Source organism: Pseudonaja textilis, chromosome 1 (genome assembly GCF_049901715.1).
Source record: "Pseudonaja textilis isolate UNSWEBS1 chromosome 1, rPseTex1.2, whole genome shotgun sequence".
In the NCBI taxonomy this organism is placed as follows: domain Eukaryota; kingdom Metazoa; phylum Chordata; class Lepidosauria; order Squamata; family Elapidae; genus Pseudonaja; species Pseudonaja textilis.
This window is the reverse complement of record NC_141990.1, coordinates 307,460,963-307,484,179: the sequence shown is the minus strand read 5'-3', so window position 1 is coordinate 307,484,179 and position 23,217 is coordinate 307,460,963. Positions and strand designations below refer to the sequence as shown.

Below are 23,217 nucleotides of genomic sequence, written 5' to 3'. Positions count from 1 at the left end.
TGCAATCATAAGGAAGATGAGAGTATTGGAGATTTTGTTGCAGCACTAAGAGACATTGGCAGAGCATGCGAATTTTTAAACATGGATGAAGCCATGAGGGACCGAGTGGTCCTGGGATTAAAGGACCTTACACTACAGGGTCGACTACTAACAAGACCTAAGATAACACTGAAGGAGGCAATAGAAGAAACCACCACAGCTGAAGCCACACAAAAATTGGCGGCCACCATGCAACAAATGAATACCAAAGGAAACTCAAAAAGCCACCAATCAAATGCACAATAAGACACCAGAGGAAGCTCAAAAAACCACCACCACAACATACCACGAGGACATCAAATCCCCATCAGAAGACGAAGAGGAAGAAGAAGAGGTAAATCAACTCCGGTCAGAAAAGGGTAGATGGGAGCAAAATGAAAAAAGGTCAGAATTTCGTTGTGCCAGGTATGGACGTTCCAAATGCTGTTTCTTTGATGCTATTTGCAGATATTGTGAATGGCGGGGATATAGAATTAGGGCATGCCAAACAAGAAATAACTATGGGCCTAGACAAAGATGGAACACCCCACCCCCACCCCCAGGGAGAGGGAAAAGCAAACAGGGAGCCGTTGGAGTCAAGAGAACAGAAACAAGCGAGGAAAAGAAGTAAACAAAAAAGAGGAAACACACCAAACAGTAACCATTGGTCACTCAAATACAACCAATGCAAAAAAGGTACATGTACAAGTCACCATAGAAGGCCAGCCATGCAAGATGGAAGTGGACTCAGGCTCATATTTATCAGTGGTATCATGGAATACCCTAAAAGGACTAATATAAACAAGGGAGAACTCGAAATACAAAAGTTCACACTAAAGGACTACCAGGGAAACAGAATTCCTGTAGTAGGTACTGGACATTTCAAAATTAAATTCAAAAAATACACTAAAGTCCTCCCACTCACAATAGTCGCCCGGGATCGACCCCGCCTATTGGGACTCGAATGGTTTGCACCATTAGGAATCGAAGTAACCGGAATAAACAACATTACCGAGACAGACTGGGAAGAGGACCTGGTGAAAGAATTCCAGGACGTCTTCAACAGAGAACTGGGCAAGTACCGGGGGTCCCTATCTCATTTAATTTAAATCCAAATATAGCCCCTATAAGACTAAAGGCGAAGTGAGTTCCTTTCACGTTAAAACCAAAAATTGATGAACAATTAGATAAACTTATCGCACAGGAGGTTTTAGAACCAACAGACCATGCAAGGTGGGAAACCCCAATTGTTACCCCTATTAAACCAGATGGGTCAGTACGTATCTGCAGGAACTACAAAGCAACCCTTTACCACGCGCTACAGCAAAGCGCATACCCAGTTCCAGTGGTACAGCACCTAATTATATTCTATAGGGGGAAGTAAAATCTTCGTGAAATTGGACCTTGCTCAAGCCTATCAACAGTTACCAGCTGACCCAGAAACAGCGGAAGCACAAACAATTGTGACACACAGGGGGCATTCAAATGCAACAGACTGCAATTCAGAGTTAGCGTAGCCCCAGGGGTATTCCAGAATTTAATGGAACGCCTATTGCAAGGAATAAAGGGGGTGGTACCATACTTTGACGATGTATTAGTATCAGCCAAGGACAAAGGACAACTGAAAGACCGCCTAAGGGAGGTCTTTAAAAAGTTTAAAGAGGCGGGACTTAAAGTGAAAAAAGAGAAGTGCCAATTAGCCACCGACAAAGTCGAATTCCTGGGATACCTTATAGACAAAGAAGGGATCCACCCCACTGAAAACAAAACCAGAGGAATAAAGGAAGCTCCCTGATCCAATAATAAAACAGACTTGCAATCATTCTTGGGACTTAATAACTTTTACAATGTATTCTTACCACAGAAAGCAACGATAGCAGAACCACTGCACAGGTTGCTTGACAAGAAAGCTACCTGGACCTGGGGGCGACGAGAAGAAATAGCATTCCAGGAAATAAAAAACTTACTTACATCAGACTGTGTGCTAATACAATACAGCGAGACCCTTCCAATAACACTAGCATGCAATGCACTACCATTCGGCATTGGTGCTATACTCAGCCACGTATTACCTGATGGAAGAGAAGCACCTATCGCATTCTACTCAAAAACTCTATCTAAACCGGAGTGGAATTACAGCCAACTAGACAAAGAAGCATTGGCCACAATAACAGGAATAAAACACTTCCATGAGTATATCTATAGCAAAACTTTTTCACTTGTCACAGATCATAAACCGCTCCTAGGAATCCTCGCAGGAAACAAAGCTACACCTAACATACTGTCACCATGAATGACGAGGTGGTCCGAATTCCTAGCTGCCTATAACTACAACTTGATCTACCGATCAGGAAAGCACATGACACATGCTGATGCTCTGAGCCATTGCCCCCTACCTGACTTAGACGACGATCCTGCACCAACCACACCAACCCTTCAATCGAGACATTGGCAAACCTACCCATAACAGCAACAGACATTGCTATGGAAACCGTGAGAGACAGAAATCTGGTGTGAATTTTAAATTGGGTAGGTAAAGGGTGGCCGGAGACTGTAAGCGATGAGACTGTTAAACTGTTTCAAAATAGGCAAATGGAACTATTGATCTTAAAGGGATGTATACTATGGGGGGATAGGATGGTCATACCGAACATATTAAGGAAACAAATACTTGAATTATTACATGACGGTCACCCGGGTATTGTCAGAATGAAATCCCTGGTTAGGAGTTATGTATGGTGGCCAGGGATGGATAAAGACATAGGAGACTGGGTAACAATGTGCAAACGATGCCAGTAATCTAGACCTACACCCCCTCTGCACCTATACATGAATGGGAAAAACCAAGGGGACCATGGTCTAGAATACACATTGATTTTGCAGGACCAACTAAAGGACACACATTCTTAATAGTCATAGATGCTTACTCAAATTGGCTAGAGGTAAGCATCATGCACTCAACCACAACAGAAGCTGTTATTAGACAACTAAGGAAACTTTTTGCAACACATGGATTGCCGGATTTAGTTGTATCCGACAATGGACCACAATTCACGGCAATAGCATTCGAGGGGTTCCTGGCAGAACAAGGGATAAGGCATGAGCTAACAGCGCCGGGACATCCGGCTACAAACGGACGGGCAGAATGCATGATCCATTACACGAAGGAAACACTACACAAATTGGGACCTGGAGCTATACAAGAAAAAATAGACAAACTACTAAGTATACAACACATGGAAAGGAAATGACTCTGAAGTCAAGACCCATTTGTGTCTTCACAACATGCTACATCATAAATCCAGATTAACAAAACACAGTTCCTGAGTTCATCTAACATGCAGGCTTTAATAATAACACATTGTCAGAAAAAGCTAGCTTTCCACACTATACTGAACCAATCCCAGTTTACTGTGCTCCAGTTTCTTGTGTAAACTCAAACATACAGATCTTTTGGCATATTATTCAAGTTACCTATGTGACCATGTCCTATTTTAGCAAGAAATATCATTATTACTTATTATTGATAATGTATTGTTGTTGTTATTATTGTTATTGATCATCACACAGTCAGCCAGATGTTCAGACTAGGCTTGGCATTTTTGTCTGCCTGTTGAGTCCTTATCAAGAACTTGGGATCGGCAGATGTGGATTGATGGTGTTACAGGTATTGTCACAGAATGGAACTGTTCCCAGTAAAACTGCCTTTTGCAATTGACTGATGGCAAATTTATCAATGCCAATGGTGTTCAAGTGGTGTACCCTTGTTTGCCTTTGCCAAAGTCATTCTATTTCTATTTTTGGGTCTCTGAATTATGTTATCTTCTCCAGTTCTTTCTCTTCTCTTCTGCTGTCTGCAGGTACTTCTACATCTACTATCCAGACTTTTTTGTCTTTCTTATTGACAATTGTTAAGTCTGTGGTGTTATGTGGCAGGTGCCTATCTGTTTGAATTCTAAAACCCCAGAGCAATTTAACTTCTTCATTTTCTATGGTTTTCTCTATTTTATCATCCCCCAGTTCTTACTTGCAGGCAAGCAATATTTCTTACAGATCTGCCAATGCACTATTGTTGCTATATTATCATGTTGCTGCTTATAGTCAGTCTTTGCGATCTTGCAGCAGCTTACCAGACTATCCACTATTTCTTCACCTTCTTTGCATAGGTGGCACTTACTGTCTCTTGCTGTCTTCTCAATTCTGGCTTTGTATGCATTTGTCCTTAAGACTTGGTCTTGTGCAGCCAGAATTTGCCTCTCAGTCTCTTGCTTCAACTTTCCAGCTCTTAGCCATTGCCAGGTCTTCTTGTTTTGTTGTTGTTGTTGTTGTTGTTGTTGTTGTTGCTATTAGTAGTAGTAGTAATAGCAGCAGTAGTATATCTATGGTTTATGGGCATGGAACAAAATGGCATCTTTCTCATAGCCATTTCTTCTAGTGGATTATCCATTTAGAAAGTCCTACCTAACACAATATTAAGGAAATGAGTCCCAAATATTTCATTCTGTGCAGACAACATTTTTCTTTAGAATAGAATAGAATATAGAATTCTTTATTGGCCAAATGTGATTGAGCACACAAGGAATTTGTCTTGGTCCAAATGCTCTCAGTGTACATAAAAGAAAAGAAATATTCGTCAAGAGTCAAGAATCATCAGGTACAGCACTGAATGATAGTCATAGGGTACAATCAGCAATCAAATCATACTAAGAAACAGTCAGTATAAATCATAAGGATACAAGCAACAAAGTTACAGTTATACAGTCACAAGTGGGAGGGGATGGGTAATAAGGAGTGATGAGAAGATTAATAGTAATAGTAGTGCAGACTTTGTAAATAGTTGAGGGAATTATTTGTTTAGCAGAGTGATGGCATTCAGGAAAAAACTGTCCTTGTGTCTAGTTGTTCTAGTGTGCAGTGCTCTATAGCTTTATGAGAAATTCACTTGACTCTACAAATGTTATGAAAACCTCTTAAGATCCTATCTGCTGGACTGTTCAACAAGTGAACATACCAGGAAGTTAGCACCTGCAGCATAGCACTGAATCATAAACAAGAATTTTAAATTCATATGAAGGTGTCAACTAAGATTACAACCTTCAATGAGAATTGTAGCTCAGGGGGTTTGAGATCTATCCACTCCAGAAGTCTTTCCCCACTGCTGAGTCAGTTATCTTCTCCTATTCTTGAGTTGGCAACCAAGGTGTCTTCTAGGATGTCAAAATGGTGGATGGAGAGTTGTAATGCTATTTGGGCACTTTTGACACCTCTGCATGAAGTTACTACTGGTTAGCAAAACACAAACACAGTGTGAAAATTGCTGTCCTTATTTCTCAAAATGACAGGGACCAATAGTAGGAGCAAATATAGCTAGAGAGGGTAAGCAAGACCTCGCTTCAAATATTGGCACTATCAAAAGTTGGTGAGTACTCTTTGAGTTATCTTCTTCTCTTCTTAGCCTCCCTCTGGAATACAGAGATAATCCTTCTAATTTACCTTACACATTATTGTGAGGATTACAATCCTGCACACGAGTGATGTGTTTTGAATATTTTTAAGTGTTATGCACACGCTTAGTTGGATAGGTTACAAAGCAATTTAAAAGGTGAGACACACTGCCCCTGGCAAATCTGTGGCAGTTCCTCATAAACCGGGAGACATCCAGGAACCACAGAAAGGAGAAGGACTTGACACATCTTGAGTGTTTGGGATATCAAGAGATCAGAAGTAATAAACAAAAAATGGAGTTACCTGGGTACAGCGCAAAAGGAAGGCCTTTGAAAAGGTGTAAATAACTGTACATTTCAGTTTGTAGGAAGAAAAGCAGCAAGAGGCCTTTAGAAAAAAGGAGCAGAACAGCTCACAAAGCACCATAAGTGGCACAAATCAAACGGCATTTGCCACAAGCTGGGCTTATGTTTGACTGCAATAATCCAGAAGCGAACATGGATTCTGAAGAAGTCGCTTCTTCAAACTTTCGTGCAACAATTAAGTATTCCATTGTCATGGCTCAATTAAATGGTATGGCCTGAGAAAATTGGGGATTGTAAAGTGAGGATGGAATGTGCTTTGATCCTCCTTCCAGGGTTATTGTTTCATTAATAAATGAACATGTCATTTGTCTCACCAGAGGGAGCTCATGCCCTCCAGGCTTTCTTCCCTTTTTTGTTCAGGTTTTATAAAGATGAATTTCCAGTGCTCTGAAATACCATGGATTAGAAGTTAAGCCTGACAGCACTTCGGGGAGTAGTGGGCTTAAAGAGCCCCACACAGGTCTCCAAAGCATTTGTTTACTAATAGAGGAAACCGACAACCGTCTGCAGCTGCTGATATCGTATTACCATTTGGAAAGACAGTCGTGGAGATAACAAATCACACAGTTTTAATAATTACTCCTGCGTTATTCCCCCCCCCTCTTTTTTTTCCCTTTTCTTTTTCTTTTTTTGTTTCCAGCATGATGTGAAGGCTGGATTCCTTCCAAATAAACAGATAAAAACAGTATGGAACTTTTATCTTTTCGTGATAACGACAACACATCCTGTTCTGCAAAAAGTTTCCCCACTGGATTTTTTTTTTCCTCCCCTGTTTCTCAAGTTTCCGTAAAAGGTAATTATACTTTATAATTCTGCTACTTTAATCTTCACTTTAAAGGAAGGAGGAGGAGGAGGAAGAGGAAGAGGAGGATGAAGAAGAACCCACCACCTTGGTTCCTTGATTCTGAATCCTGGGTCGCAAAAATGTGGAGCAAAGGAATGTATGGTATTCCCCACCCTTGCTTGTGAATAAAACCCCTCCTTGAGCAAACCCGTCATCCAGGCTCCATGCACAAACAGAGCTGTTTTGCATTCAAATTAATACCTACTTTAATTTGGATGCAAAATAGCTCCATTGGCACCATTATTTGAAACACACACATAGAGTTAGCTAAGTCATTTGGCAGTGAATGGGGACGAAGATACATTTCTTCTTTCTAAAATCCTAAACTGAGCTGACACTAAGATTGGTATATTTTAATATCAATAGATTAGCCTTAAAGAGGAAACCCTATTTAGGGAAATCTGCATTTTTAATATGCTCGGTAGGAGTGTTTTAAAAAGTGCTCATCTCAACAAATACTGGATCTTACTGGCCTCCTTTGAAGAATGGAATGGACTAATTTCTGGCAGTGTGGGAAGGAGATAAATCCAAAATAATGATACCCGCAGTCTAGGAGCATCAAGGTAAACCAAACTTTTGCATTGCTTATGATCAGCCCAAGTATCTTGAATGACTAGAGAAGGCTCTTCCTTCCTTCCTTCTTTCTTTCTAGAAAATGCTTATTTCCAAGATGATCTTAACAGATGGAAGGTGGAGGCCTTTCTGGAAAGGCACAGAAAAGATTGAATAGACTTTCCAAGTGATAGTAAACTTTCTGAGCTACATGTATATTTAGATTAATAAATAGTCTAATTTATCACAGCTGAGGATTTCAACCACCCATATGGGGAGAGACTAATTGTGTGTGTGTGTGTGTGTGTGTGTGTGTGTGAATTCATTGAAGTTTAAACAGAAAATGCTTTTATGAATATTCAGTGTGCATGCATTGTAAATTCAGAGTTAAGGATAGATGCATGTGCACAAATAACAAAAGGAGAGTCCTAGTCCATCCTTTTCTTCTCTGGGGAAAACAAGAAGCATCAGGTTCCGATGAAATGAATTTTCCCTTTTGGGGATATTCTCATGAAACATTAAATTTTAAAAAAACAACCTTTGATTCTTTTTATTAAATAGTTCATCATAAAGACATAAGCCTGGTTATATAAAGGAGTGGCCATAACTCTGTTAAGAAGGACCTTGCCCAGGGAGACTACAGCATTGAAGGCCATATAGACAACACTGGTGCTTAATGTTGTTATGCTGTCATTGTTTTATAGTTGCCATTGTTGTACATCGGTTGAGATCTGGAACACGTCATATGTGGAATGAAGCCAGCCTCCTGAGGTGTGAAACATATCTTGTGAGATAGCAGGCTTCTTACAAAATAAGAGACAGCTCTTCTCAGTAGTCAAATTAATGCATAACCCCCCCATAATTATTACTGTGGAATGTAAAAGCAATTGTTGATTTAATATTTGGATATTCAGAATTCTGCTCCATTCCCTTCCTGCGCTTTTGTTGGATTGAAAATTGTTCTCTTCCCTCTACCTCCATCTTCCCTCCAACAACGCATCCCCTTTTGTCTTACTAAAGGACAAAAATACTCCTAGGGTACTGATCTGCCCCTACCAGTATTGATGTTGCCATCAAGAAAAGTAGGAGCATTACATCGGTCCTCATTGTTCTTCCCTAATGCCTGATCTCATTAGCCTAACTCCTTAACACTTACGTTCCAGTCAGCTGTGAGAAGGGGGAGAGGGGGAGAAATATTCGGAAGTTTTGTTTGGTTTTGTTTTTAAACGAAAACCCCTGGCACTAGTGCAAAGGGAAGCTGACGTTTGAATCTTGTAGCCTAGTGAGTTTGCAGCTGTCATAATTCTACAGTCTTCATCATCTCAAGAAGGCCCTAATGAAAACTCAGCAGTCAAGAGGTGTTCTTCCTCTTGCATTCCCTGGTTCTCTGTAAGGATTGCTTCTTTGAAATGGGATGATAAGCCAGCTCTTGATACTGCTTACAGCCATCTCCAATGCAGTACTCACTCTCAGTAGCCTGAAAGAGAGGGAAGAAAACAAAACCAAATAAAACCAGATCTTCTCTCTCTCCCTCCCTCCCCCTCTCTCCCCCTCTCTCCCTCCCCCCTCTCTCTCTTCCCTCTCCCCCTCTCTCCTCCCCCCTCTCTCTGTCTCTATCTATCTATCTATCTATCTATCTATCTATCTATCTATCTATCTATCTATCATCTATCTAAATGTTCTAGGAATATTCTGAAGAAGGGTTGCTTTATTTTATGCTATCCAACACTTTACAATAACCTCCCGGAAAAAGGGTTGTGTAGTGGCTGTACTGGGATGATCAAGTGGACAGAAGACATGGCTGCGGTTTGAAAAGGGAAATGGGTGGGGTGGGGAGGGGAAATGGGGGGTGGGGAGGGGAAAGACTATTAGACGTTGTCTGGATTGTGCCTGCATTTGCCAGTTTGATAAGGCTGATAAGTGTAACCAGTAGCTTAGGACAATCGATTCCTCTCCATAGGAGATCAGCCTGAAAGCGCGCATCTTCTCCCCTATTTATATGAAAGCAACACTTTCAAGATGTTTTATCATCCTACCACAAATATAATGTGGACTTACAAATGAAATTTCTTTCTTCTTTTTAACACTTGAAGTACAGTAAAAAGAAAAAAGAGCATTTAAGGAAGGCTATTGAGGAAATCAGTAAACCTGAGGAGAAACTTACCATTTTTTTTCTTCCTTGCAGCCTGATGAGCCTAAGTGTCTGACTCCAAACTGAAATGGATATCTAATTATTGTTTCACATTATTTGTTTAGTTGGTGTTATGACCTCTAATTTGCCTTTAAATGATTCATTTAGTGTTTAAATAAAGCTCATTTTATTTAATAATGATTTATTTAACCAATCTTTGCTAATGTCAATACGCTCTTTGTTTAACCTTCTTAAAGGGAACATTTTCTCAGCTCCGAAACAATTAGGAATTATTACAGCATATGGGAGCAGGGATGTACTAAGTAATCAACAAATGGTATTGTGATATGGCTGCAATTAGAATACCTCTAAGACAGTTTCCAAAAGAGGTGCATTTTATCACACAAAAGGGGGATTGCATGTTATGTGAAAAGCCTCACATTCCCCAAAGAGATTTTTTTTAAAAAATATGTACAGAGGAGAAGTAAATGCTTAATCTCCCTACAACACTTGCATATTCTTCCTTATAAATGCCCCCACTTTCCCAAGTTTTTTTGTAGTATTCTCAGCTGGTCAAGGATAGAAATCCGGAAAATGATTATTGAAAAGCCAGTAAATTAAAAAATAAATAAATAAAGCTTGACCTTAGCTTGACTTCCTTTAGCCAAGATTGACTTCATGGACACATCCAAGTTGTTTCCTTGAGAACAATAAAGAAATTGTTTACCCCTGCCTTCTTCCTGAATATTTAGGATTCCCAGTCTAATTTACAATTCTGGGATTTCCAATCCAAATAGTGGTCAGATTACTATTAGAGATAAGCCAAATTTGACAAGGTGGTGCCATCTAGCTATATAAAAGATTTCTCTCTCATTCTGTCTCTTGCCCACCCCCCACAAAAATTATAAAGGGCAAAAAAGGGGAGGGATTAAACACTTTCTTCTCTTTTCAGTCATTCCCTACAGCAAATGTTAAAAGTCAACTTCCATAAAACATTACTAAATTGATCCTCATATGTTAATACTTTTACCTGTCTTAAAGGATTGCACAGCCCAGAATTATATTTCAGCAGTAAATAGGCAATAAGGAGGGGCAATTCCTATGACTGGTCAGAAAAATAAAGCATTTGGACCAGTGGTGGGATTCAAATTTTTCTACTACCGGTTCTGTGGGTGTGGCTTGGTGGGCGTGGCAGGGGAAGATTACTGCAAAATCCCCATTCCCTTCCCACCCCACTAACCTGCTTTCCAGCTCTGTTCTCCTGTGCAGGGCAACAAAAAAAGACCCAGCCGATCATCTGGGACTCGGGAGGCAGAGAATAGATGGGGGCGGAGCCAGTCAGAGATGGTGTTTGCTGGTTCTCCGAACTACTCAAAATTTCTGCTACCAGTTCTCCAGAACTGCTCAGAATCTGCTGAATACCACCTCTGATTTGGACTGGTCAGGACAGGTAAATGAATACAGTGGAACTTAGCTTTCTGCAAACAGAGACTACTGATAATTTGATCTATCTATCTCTCAATTTCTAGAAACCTTTTGTGAAATAGGTTTGCTTGGCACCATCCTGGAGGCATTCTACACTATTCAACCATTGCCCCTGGAATTTGGCTATGAGTGACAAGGGACGTTAGATAAGAAGGCTTAGCAAAGGATGAAAAGTAGAGATGAGGATAACTGGGAAGAATCCAGGGGATGGTTCACCCAACTCATTTAACAGGGTCAATGGCAAAGTAAACATGTTGTGAATGTACCATAAAGCAGTGTTTTGAAACTTTGGCAACTTTAAGATGTGTGAATTTCAACTCCTAGAATTCCCTAGCCAGCATGCAAACAATTACAGGTTTCTTTTCGAATCCAGCTGTATTCAACCAGTTAGCCATGTTGTACAAAGATTATAATATATAATCCAACTAATATTTGGTCTGCAGCTCTGTCTAGTCAGACTTCCACAAATCTCACTGATAGAGTTCTAGGAGCCAAAGAACACAACATTCTAGCACTGATCAACTGAGTAATTCAAGTCACTCCTATTGTTACTTTCCACTTACCATAATAAGGAAGAGGTTAGTAATATAATAAACGGTTTGTGAGATACTGGGCATTTTACTAGACAAAATAGGAATTCAACTTCCTCATAATAGGGCAGTCTTAAAAACAATTTGACTAGTAGAACTTGGGCCACCCAATGATGCTTTGTGCTCAAAGGCAATCAGAAGAAAGTTAGGATTCCCCCACACCCACACACCTTACAATGTATTAGAACAGGTGACTTTTTTAAAAAAAGCTTTTGTTACATTCTCACTCTACAAAGAAAGATAAGAGGTTTAACAAGCAAAATTATTATCTTCTACGAAATAACTGTTTATATGCTGTATGTGTGGCTCAACTGTGAGTGCAGCTGATATTCTGTGAGATAATACAGCTCTCTTCCTTTCTATACAATTGGCTGAAAGGTTGGTAATTAAGGCCAGAAAGAAACACTTGACAGGGAGAGTGATAAAGAGGATAATGCTTCTTGGGAATACCCAAGCCTGGATTTTGGGGTCATATAATCCAGATCATTGTGCCTTAAAACTATAAAGCATACTACAAATGTGTTTTAAAATGTATTAGATATAAGTATCCTGGCCATTGTAAAATGAGCATGACATGTTTTATTTATTTGTGCAAAGAAATATTTAAGCATACCATACCTGGACTGTAAATATGTAGACGACCATGAGATGGCAGTAAAGAGGTGCAGAGGCCCTAGCTCTTTTTGGCCAACTAGTGGTGATATGGAAATGTGCAGACATTATACCTAATATTGCTATTACCACCCTCCTCCAATCTAGTACTGTACTGGGAATGTTAGGGAGCAGTATTCTGAATTTGGATCTGAGTTCATTCCCATAGATGGCAGAACCTGCTACTGCAGCTGACTGAAGTACAAGAAGTATTTCGATGAGGGTCTTTTCAATTGTATCTAAGGTACACTAACTGAGTCAAAAAGAGGGATTATTTGATCAAAGTCAATTAGGGAGATACATCAATAGGTATCTTGGAGCTCACCGTGGTTTCTCCCTTCCATGACTTTTTATTTTATATTTAAACATTTTAAACACAATGAATGGGGAGGTGAACGTAGTAGGCATTCTCAGAAATAAAAATGAAGAGCTTCAGCCAGATCCTTTATTTAAAACTTTGAGACAACCTGCTCAGAAAACAATTTGAGTGTCATCAGCCTGAAGACTGAAAGTGATTGGCCTTATTCATCCTAGTAGTCATTTTGTGACTGTGCAAACAATCCCTTTATTTTATGTGAGGGTTTATAGCAATTTCTCAAATTAGCCCCACAAATGATGCTATCCCTGATCTAAATAAAGCTTTATTCTAGATGCTCTTTCTTTCAGAATACACCTCAATTTTCAATCAATCTAAAAATAATATCTTTCACTTTCTTGGGTTTCAGGCACTTAAGAATTAACACGGGCTGCTGCATTGTTAAGACAAAAACTAGCTTCGCATTCTGAATATATTCCTAACCATTGTTCAGTTGAATTTTGTAATGCATCCTGTGGATAGCATTTACATAATACACTCTTAAAATAAAAACATGATATTGAGCATTTAAATTTTTTAAAATATCAGTTAAAAAGAAGAATTCCCATGAACATGGATGTACTTTACCCCAGTTTAGGTAAACTGGGCAGAAGAGCAGTTTACCTGAAAGACCTAAAAGTTGATGCCAAATTCCAGGGTGTTTTCCAGAGAATGGGTGCCATCCTACATAAGATCAGCAAACCTGCCCTACTTTCTTATGACACTTATTTCAGGGTTCTTATTTGACAGGAGAGTTTTTATGAATTTATTTACACTTGAAGGGCAATCACAAGGAAATGTGGGTCGATTTGTTATCCAAAACACCTGAGATCAGGATAAGAAGCAATGACTGGAACCTAGTCAGAGGGACATCCAACCTGAAACTAAGGAGGAATTTCCTTGCAGTGAGAACAATCAATCAATGAAACAGCTTACCTCCCAGAGTTGTGGTTGTTCTTATGGATGCATTAGTGGAGTCTTCAATAAAATATTAGACAATCCTTTGTCCAGGATGGAATAATACCCTTTAGGCAGAGGGTTGGATTAGAAGATCTCAAAGCCCCTTCCAACCCTCTGATTCTATTTCTTGCTCTCTTTTGCAAAGATATGGAGTTGCAGGACTGTTTTGTAAATGAATTAGCCCTTGGGTGAACAGTTTGTTCCTTTTGGCTGTCCAGAATCTCTAGCTACTCAATTTGGCTGGATGACCCTTGTGTTTTCCAGCAATGAGGGAGATCCCAAATGTTTCTTTGTCCCCACCTGGCACCATGTATCATTCATGAATCTCCAATCATGCCCCTTGTTCAAAGGGCAGCAGTTCTTGTAGCTGGAGCTAGAAGGAAGCCCCACCAAACTCCATAGGTCTTTAAAATTCCTAAAAGGCTGCTCTTTCAAAAATGTCTCTTCCTCCCTCCTGAGAAAAAGCCTCAAAGTCTTCCACTTTTCCTGTAGCTAAATATACTATCTGCTTTTGAGACTAAGTCCTGTTCAAGAAAGAATGACACCCTTTGTTTCTTCTGGCCACACTCTCCCCAACCATCCATTTGGAGGTATTTGCACCCCTTGTGCTAATTTTTTTTCCTCCTCACAGCTGTGGCAATTAGAAATGTGTGCTTAATGGAGTGTCATGTTAATTGATGCCCAGTTAACCAATTTTCTCCCTTTAATTGCTGATTGATTAACCTATTGAAATGTTAAGTGACTCAGTTTCTCCCAGAGCAAACATAGGAACTACAGCCGCTGGAGGGGAGGAAAGCCCACCAGACTCCCGAAGTGTGCTGGTATTCTCTCCCCACTCTCTCTCTTTCTCTCTCTCCACACACCTCCCTGTGCTTTTTAATTAGATGAGACAATTTGACATGCATTTGTCTGCTGGAAAGGTTATCAGCTCTGGAGGTGACCCAGGAGGCTGTGTTGAACAGAGCATCCTTAATAGAAAGGGTTTTATGGGGAAGATTGCTGTACTCAGTTGCATTGTAATGGTAATTACCATGATTTTGCCTTCCTCCTTGTCTCCTATACCTTTCTCTCTTCCTCCTCTTATGCATATGCTTCTTTTGCCACATAGGTGTGCAATTTCTTTTACCCTGTGTGTATGTATGCATTTATTTATTTGTATCTCACCTTTATTATTTTTTTATAAATAACTCAAGGCTAGCACACATACATAATACTCCTTCTTCCTCCTATCTCCCCCCAAAAAACTAACTTAGTGAGCTGGGTTGGGCTGAAGAGAGTGATTGGCCCAAGTTTACCCAGCCAGTTTTCATGCCTTAAGGCAGACCAGAATTCACAATCTCTTGGATTCTAGCCTGATGCTTTAACTACTAGATCATCCTGGCTCTCCATACCTTATATATAATGTATTCAGCAGTAATTTGTTTGCAATAAGCATGCAAAAGATAGTGTGCAGTGGCAGCCAAAAAAGCTAATGCAATCTTAAATTGCATTACATAGGGATACAATCAAGATCAAGTGAGGAACTAATGCCACTCTATAAAGCCTTAATAAGACCACACCTAGAATACTGCATCCAGTTCTGGTTACCACACTATAAAAAGGATGTTGAGACTCTAGAAAGAGTGCAGAGAAGAGCAAACAAGATTATTAGGGACTGGAGGTTAAAACATACAGTGAATGGTTGCAGGAACTGGGCAGGGCTAGTCTAGTGAAGAGAAGGACCAGGGGAGACATGATAGCAGTATTCTAATATTTGAGGGGCTGCCACAGAGAGGAAGGGATCAACCTATTTTCCAAAGCACCTGAAGGCCAGACAAGGAATAATGGATGGAAACTGAACAAGGAGAGATTCAACCTGGAAATAAGGGGAAATTTTCTGACAGTGAGAACAATCAACCAATGGAACAGCTTGCCTTCAGAAGTTGTGGGATTTTCATCACTGCAAGCTTTCAAGAAGAGGCTGGACTGCCATCTGTCAAAAATGGTGTAGGGTCTGCTTCGGTCGGGTTGGACTAATGACGTACAAGGTCTCTTCTAACTCTGTTAATCTGTATCTATTCTGTATCTGGGATGAGTTGGGGGAGAATACACTCAATTGTTTCAATGCAGAAACTTCTGGTTGTATTTTAATTAAAAATAATGAAGAGGGTCTATATAATAATGTGATATATATTGTCCTGCTAAGACTTTGCCTAATGAATCATAAGCATAATTGAGTTGCTCTTGAAGTTATGTATATATTACTATCGTGGCTCTCTGATAATCAATGGATGAATTAATGATATGAATTAAATGTGTCTGCCCCAAAATAATTCCCATGAAGAACCAATGTGGTTGATCTCATGGAAGTAATAGCTAACCAGTCCCTCAGTGTAGTGGAATCATTACACAGGTAAGACAGGATAATCATGGTAAAACTCAAAGTTGGGCAGTAAGCTCAGTCAGAATCAGAATAGAGCTGGAAGGGACCTTGTCCAGCCCCCTGTTCAAGGAGACCCCATACTATTTCAGACAAGTGACTGTCCAGTCTCTTCTTAAAAGCTTCCAGTGATGAAGCACCCACAACCTCTGAAGACAAGCTGTTCCACTGGTTAATTGTCCTCATTGTTAGGAAGTTTCTCCATAATTCCAGGTTGCTTCTCTCCTTGATTAGTTTCCATCCATTGCTTGTTGTTCTGCCCTCAGGTGCTTTGGAAAATAAATTGACCCTGTCCTCTTTGCGGCAGCCATTTTACTTTATCTTATATTTCTTTGAATTAAATTCTACTATTAGAGATATTAATTGAAGACTTGTAGTTACTATGGAAATATGAAGGTCTATATTTTTATTTTGTTTTAAATATTTTTATAAATAACCCAAGGCAGTGAACATGCTTAATATTTCTCCCTTCTATTTTCTCCACAATCACAAATATGTGAGCTAGGTTGGGCTGAAAGAGAGTGAATAGCTCAAAGTCATCCAGCCAGCTTTCATGCCAAAGGTGATACTAGAAATCACAGTCTCCTGGTTTGTAGCCTGGAGCCTTAACAACTAAAGCAAAGTAGTTAAACATACACACCACACACATGAATAATAGAAAAACAGATTTGGGAGCCGCCTTGGAGTTTTCTAGTCCAGGCCGCTATTTAAGCAGGGGATCCTACACCATTTTGGACAAATGGTTGTTCGATTTCTTCTTAAAAACCTCCAGTGACTGATTACCCACAACTTCTGAAGGCAAGCTGTTCCACTGATTAATTGTTTTGTCTACAAATTTCTCCTTATTTATAGATTGGTTCTCTCCTTGATTAGTTTCCATCCATTGCTTCATGTTCTGTCTTGCAAAATAGGTTGACCCTCTCTTTTTTGTGGCAGCCCCTCAAATATTGGAACACTCTTATCATGTCATTCTTAATCCTTCTTTTAATTAAACTAAACATACCCAATTCTTGAAATCATTCTTCATATGATTAGCTTCCAGTTCCCTAATCATCTTTGTTGCGCTTCTCTGCAATCTTGCAAGAGTCTTTTTTTTAAATCATGTGATCAAAACTGAATGCAGTATTCTAAGTGTGGCCTTACCAAGGCATTATAAAGTGTAATAATAAAACTTCACATGATTCTTGATCTTGATTCTATCCCCCTGTTAATTTTGCCTAGGTCTGTGTTGGCTTTTTTGGCAGCTGCAGCACACTGCTGGCTCATATTTAAGGGATTGTCCACTAGGGCTTTAAGATCCTTCTCACAGATACTACTATTTTGCCAAGTACCACATATTCTTGAAAGGTAACTGTTGAGTTAAAAAATAAGTTTATATCACCAAATCTTAAACTGATATAACTTTTACTGCAAGTAAAAACATCCCATTTAAAAATCTGGCATTTTAACAAGGCAACATTTGCTTTGCTCTCTTACTATAATAGTAATTGAATGACTTTAATAAGATAATATTTCATTGTTCTATTACTGTAACAGATGGGCAGAAAAAAAAAAGTACAAACAAAGCAAACATGTCTTGAAATTGACAGCTTTACCAATTAAAATCGCTGATCTTCAGTAAGTTATGAAATTGTGTAAATATTTAATTGCCTAATAATAGAGTAGAATACTTTATTGGCCAAGTGTGATTGGACACACAAGGAATTTGTCTTGGTGTAAAGGCAATCTCAAGACATTGTTTATATCACCAAAGACATTGTCAAGGATTTCTGTATTTTATAAATAAGAACTTAGTCCCCTTAATTGAATAGTTGTCCACAGGGGTACTAATGACAGTAATTTAGAGCATAAAAAAGGGGAAGCCTTATTCTTAATCGATTGTAATTTCTCACTTTTAAAAAACCATTGAGAGACTTTTGACAGAGTATAAAGACTACAGAAAGTTACTCAGAATACAGTCCATCAAACTATGGATCAACCTCCAGGTATGGAAACAAAGATGAAAAAGAGCAGACAACATTTGCAAGGCAAAAAATGCAGATCTGATTACACTTTCTTCTCATTCATTCTCTGTCTGGTCCACCTGTTGATCCTTCCGTCTTCCAAAAAGTGTAGTCTTTAAAGCAAAGCCAGTAAAAACAGTTCTGCTTGTACTTTCCTCTCTACAATTCCCACAGCCCATCAGGCATTTTTTTTCTACATTGTCTTTTAATATTGAATTTTGTAATGGTTCAAATGCAATCCAATGTTTTTGTCTGAAAGATGATATGATAGATAAGATATCAATACAAGGAAATATGTGTAGCTCAGGGTTGAACTGTGGTATTCTTGGCCTCTCTGAGCTTGGTTGTTTGTTTGTAGATGTTTCATTACTCAACTAGGTAACATGATCAGTGCCACCCTTTTGTAGCCAGGACTCCAATATTTAAAAGGTGAGAGGAGAAACAAAACAAATTGATGATGAGTGGACAAGAGAGATTTTATGCTCTCAGCTCTCCTAACCTTTGAAGAGGTTTTCAATATGGGGAGAACTTATACTAACCCTGGTTTTGCCATAATAATATCCGTTACTTACAATATTAAAGAAATCATTTAAAAAGCCCAAGATATTCTAAAAAGTTCTTTAAAAGCAATCCAATCTCATATTACTGCAATTATGGATGCCAGAGGCCTTTTCCAAAGCATTAGATACAAGTATATCTTGTCCATCTTTCATTTATCTTTGTTAAATAAATTCTGTTAAAGCCCCTGCAGGTCATTTCATAATAACTGTCCAGTCTGTTTCTTGTTATGTAGGGAGAATTCAGGATTTTGCTATTGTTATCAGTTTTTATTTATAGTATTTCCCAATCTTGGTGCATATTTATGGCATGTGTATAGTCTAAAACCATAGCACATGAACTGTATTTTGTTTCAAATTTACAGGTTCTCACACCTCCCATTGCTGTTGAGTTTGGCATTGTGAAAGTAACTAAAGAGATGGTAGGTAAGTAGGTGGACAGACAGACAAACAGACAGACACAGACTCAGTATATATGTAGTAGATGTACACAAAACACACAGTGTTCTTCAAGAGAAGGCCAAGGGAAGAGAGAAGTCTTCAGCAGATGCCCCCAAAGGAGGTTAAACATTAAATTGTAATCCAATTTGCAGATTAAAACCTACTGAACTCAGTATAGGATTATATTGCTGAAACATGTATAGGATTGTATTGTTAGTCATTCATTTCAACCTGGGGAATCCTTTTTTGCTTTTTTTATTTACTTCCAAAGCAAAAGAACTCTGCAGTATCATAAGAGTGAGTTAATATACTTTTCTTCCTCCTCACAATAAAATAAGAGCTAATCCAACACAAAGCTAGTCCATACACACATATGGCAGGTCAGCATCTTAAGATAGCTGCTGGGCTCTTTATTGCAGAATGTAGTTCTCTATTTAAAGCTATGATCTAATCCAGTTCACAACCAATGTATTTGAGGATTTAATTCAAAGAGGGGACTATTAGATTACATGGATAATAATCAGCACATTGAATCATTGGATTGCATCTGGAAGGTTGTCCAACATCCTGCCCAGGCAAGAATCCTCATCCATCGTAGAAAAACAGCCATCGAGTCTTTGCTTGAAAACCTCCAGAGATAAAACATCAATAATTCCAGAAGGCAGGCTTTCCCACTATTTCATAGTTCTCATAATTAGAAAGTTTCTCTTTATTTGAAATTTGACTTACCCTCTATAAAGCTTCCCACTCTATGGAAATAAAATAAATTAATATCCTCTTTCCTGTGACATCCCTTCAGATCTTGTCCTCCCGTTCCTGTGACATCCCTTCAGAACATTGTCCTCCCGTTCTCTCCTTTCAATAAAACATGCCCAGTTTCCTTTGGGTTTAGTCTCCATGCTCTCTATCGTTTTTGTCTCCTTGGGATTTTTCTACCTCTTTGCACTTTGGCAACCACAACTGGAGATAGTATTCCAGGTAAAGGCTAACCAATGCAGCCTAGAGTAATACTATCAGGTTCCACAATTCTGATAATATATGTCTGTTTTAACTGTGTTTGGGATACTCTGCGGTCTCCGGTATAATCTCTAGTCTTCTGGTGTGCCTAGATTCTTCTCATACATGCAATTGCTGAGTCAGCTGTTTCCTCTACTATAACTCTGCACCTGTTTTTCTAAAGTGCAGAACCCCATTTTTGGCCTATTTTTCAAATTTGCAGACTACTAAGTTGAGGCACAGGGACCAATACTCATCCCCAAGCTTTGCAATGTCTACAAATTTGATGAGCAGTGTTGGAGAACATTGGGACCAACTATCACCCTAGGCCTGTAGGGGGTATGCATAAGTGCACCAATCGTGCCTACCGTCCCTGTCCTATTGTTTCTTTTTATTTTTTCTTATAAGTATGTATCTCATGTATTCAAAACTATGTTTATTCTTATACCTGTATCTTGTAAGTGATTGACAAATCAAATAAATACTAAAATAAATACTAAATATGTAAGGTAGTCCCATTGGATTCCTCCCTCCATGTGGATGTTGACTTTTAAAGCTCCATAGAGCATAGAACCACTCAGATAGTGCCCTGATGACATGGAGTCTGCCCTTCGGGGAAGAAGATCTAAAGAGGACCTGCTGAGGTTTCCTCTTCCTCCTCAAAGGTTTCTTGGGAGGGCTTCTCAATGATGGACTGTCCTCCTTTGAATGTCCCCCTCCCCAAAGCATGGTTGGCTCTAAATCTACTTGCGTTTAATTAGTGTGTTTTCATTGGACTGGGGCTTTGTTTTTCTGTTGTCTTTGTTGTTTTTAATGCCTTGTTATGTATTTTATTTCATTCTTTGCTTTTTCTATTGCATGCTTCATCTTTTTGTTACTTGCTCAGAGAAGAACTGGGGCTAGATATAAACACCGAAAATAAAATAATAAAAAATGCAGAAGTGAGGAACTTGTGTAATTCCAGATTTGCTTTACAGTATACAGTTGTGTATTGTAATGGCTAACATAATAGTCACATTAATACTGCTATTTTAAAAAAATCTGAGTAGAGTGCAGGCACCAATATTACCTTGACCCAGGAGGTCTGCAAGATGGTGTGGTCAAAGCTATGGTTGATTTTTTTATGTGTGTCACATGCCATCTTGAATTATTTTTTTACATACCCTGGGCTATTTTTCCCTAAAAGAAACACAAGTGAGAAGAGCTAATAATTCTGGACTGGAAATGGCTGCTCTCTATTATTTTGCTGGGTTTCTGCCCTGGCGTATCTCTTTCTTCAACTTTGCCACTCAGGTACTTTGGCCCAGTTGGTAAACAGCTTAAGTCTAGACAGCTTTTCACTTTTTTACATTGTCAGCTTGGATTAAAAAAAAAAAAAGCATACACCCACACTCTCACATGCACACACATACACACAAAACACCCACCTTTAAGTAGAGACTAACTGGCTCTACCATCACAATAGTCAGCAACATTATGGAAGGGTATTTACATTGTCCTTAGTAAAGAAAAAAGGGGCAATTAATGATTTGAAGGCGGGTGACTCATATTAGGAGCGTTTGCCCAAGCCATTCCCCCAATAAAGACCTTTTGTAAAAGTCTGTGGAAACTCATCCAGTTTTCTCCTTCATCAGTCCAGTTCCTACTCCTTCCAAGGGAGATTAAGGATTGGATTTAACAAAAAATTCAGTTCTTTTCTATTTTTAATTCTAAACCTTACATATAACATTGGGTGGTGATGATGATGGTGGTGGTGGTAACTACTACTATTGTTGCAATAATCAAGTTTGCTTTTCTATATTTAGGCAGGAAAAGAATGGGAAATGTATGGGAGGGGGAGAGAGAATACAAAATCTATTTTGTAGAGCTTTGTCCAGGCAAAGACCCTTAATAAAAGAATCAAACCATTGGCAGGCCAGCCTGCTGGACAGGGGGTGATTGGGAATAAAAGAGGTGGGTGTATAACCATTGCAAGGTCTAACTAGTCTCTTTTAGGACAGAGAGCTGAAATTTAAGCTGATTTGTAAGTATTTAAGGGGGGTTAATTCCCACCACTCTTTGTTGCCAGCACAATTCTGCCAAGGTTATCCCATATTTGTAGCAAAAGGTGTTGAGGCTATGTAAGATCCTTTCCTGTTCTTTAAAATCTCATTGTTCATAAGGCACTTCTTTTTTAGAGGAATTATATGCAGTTCTTAATACATAAACTCTCTCTGTGTGTGTCTGTGTGTGTTGTATGCTGTTCGTTGCTTCACACAACTGGCATAACTAGATCAGATAAAGGTTTAGCAGATCATTTGTGCAACATCGTGCTAACCTTGGATAAAGTTTTTGTGGCTGCCCAAGCCTCTAACCAATCAACACAAATACAATATTAGAATAACCAGAAGAAAAGGAAATCAAATTGGGATGTACTCAAGCAACCACATTCACTTCTTTGTGACGCTGACTGCTTGGTGTGATTTTTTGAATACAATCACTTTGCTGAATACAACATCTTTGCTGAATTAACAGTTTTACATTCTTTTTAATTAGAGATCTACAATGGGGTCATTAGGAATGATGAAGTTTCAGCATTATCACACACACCCCTTCCCACTCCCAGGTGTTCTGGACTGCAACTCTTCTGATATGCATCCCAATAGCATCTGCATCCCAATAGCATCTGTCCGGTGGCAGAAGATACAGTAGTACCACAAGGACACAACAGGTAAAGTTCCTGCAGAACGGCCCAGATGCACAAAAGTACAAAGTCAGGAGCAGGCTGCCTTTTAGTGGACAGAGCTCACTCTTAATATTTGGGGTGTAAGGCTACAGCGAGGAGATTTTATGTTTCTATTATTTCTTAATTATTATATTCCATCTTTCCCCCAGGAGTTCAAGGAAACCAAATGGAGATTCCCTCTCATTTTATCCAACACCATCCTTGCTGGACCAAGTGGGTTGGACCAAGAAGAGAGAGAAGACCTGGTCCAAAAGCATCCAGTGAGCATTTGTGATTAAAAATAGATCTGAATTTGTCAAACCTCTTAGCCACAACACTACATGGGTCCAATATAAGTGTGTTTCATCAAAAGTCAGCTCATCCTCCTGCCATACTTCTTATTAACAATAAATCTCACAAAGCAAGCTTTTGTCTGTTTCATATGTACCCCACTTTTCTGATTCATTTCTTTGAGTAGTTTAGAATTAAAAATGCAAAATCCACCAAACTGAATAGTCAGCCATAAATAATCCTAAAAATAGCCACTTCAGCAGCAACAAAGACATTCCACGAGGCTTTTCATTTCTACACAGCCCAGAAAAGAGTGCTAGGTAGGTATCAGAAGACTCACAGAGACCAATGACATGCTCCATTTAAAGAGATTCTCCAATACAATAAGAAATCATTGGCCTAGTGGTTAA

The 23,217-nt window shown here is 39.1% G+C and overlaps 1 long non-coding RNA gene across 2 annotated transcripts; it reads left to right on the top strand.

The window, feature by feature from the left end:
• The first annotated feature begins 2,084 nt into the window (after positions 1–2,084).
• On the top strand, positions 2,085–22,930 carry LOC148128291 (uncharacterized). 2 transcript variants are annotated; one of them, XR_015741218.1, is made up of 4 exons: positions 2,085–7,235; positions 18,741–18,797; positions 22,348–22,522; positions 22,687–22,930. It is a non-coding gene; the product is annotated as an uncharacterized LOC148128291 (long non-coding RNA). The 2 variants fall into 2 exon arrangements; XR_015741217.1 differs by having other exon boundaries at positions 18,741–18,801.
• Positions 22,931–23,217: the final 287 nt, after the last annotated feature.